We start from the raw sequence: 436 nt of genomic DNA on the forward strand, positions 1-436 counted from the left end.
ATCCTCGTCGCCATTCTTTGTTGTGTAGGAGACCAGTAATAAGGAAAACTAGTTATACAAATCCCATTTAATTCCGATAAATACAATATAATAGTTCGGAGCACATCGGAGCAAAACCGCTCTTGTTCACATGCAAAAATCGACAGGCGGTTCTCACGCATAACGTGTTCGTCACTCGGAGTACGACACGAGGAGGGGGGAATTAGGACGCTCGCGCATACCGGAAATCTAATCCTAAAAGGCGGTTATTCAAAATAAGCACTCGCATAACAAGTTATATAAATGATTACTGGCTTTCAGTAGTTAAACTATCCAATAATGATTATTTAAAACTGTGTCCAACAGTTTTAAGCCAAGACTAATGGATATTGATTTTAACTCAGAAAACATCAAATTAAATATCCGAATACGTAACATAACGATAACATATACTAAA

This window comes from Wasmannia auropunctata, unplaced genomic scaffold (assembly GCF_000956235.1).
Source record: "Wasmannia auropunctata unplaced genomic scaffold, wasmannia.A_1.0 LD336060.1, whole genome shotgun sequence".
Taxonomy (NCBI): Eukaryota; Metazoa; Arthropoda; class Insecta; order Hymenoptera; family Formicidae; genus Wasmannia; species Wasmannia auropunctata.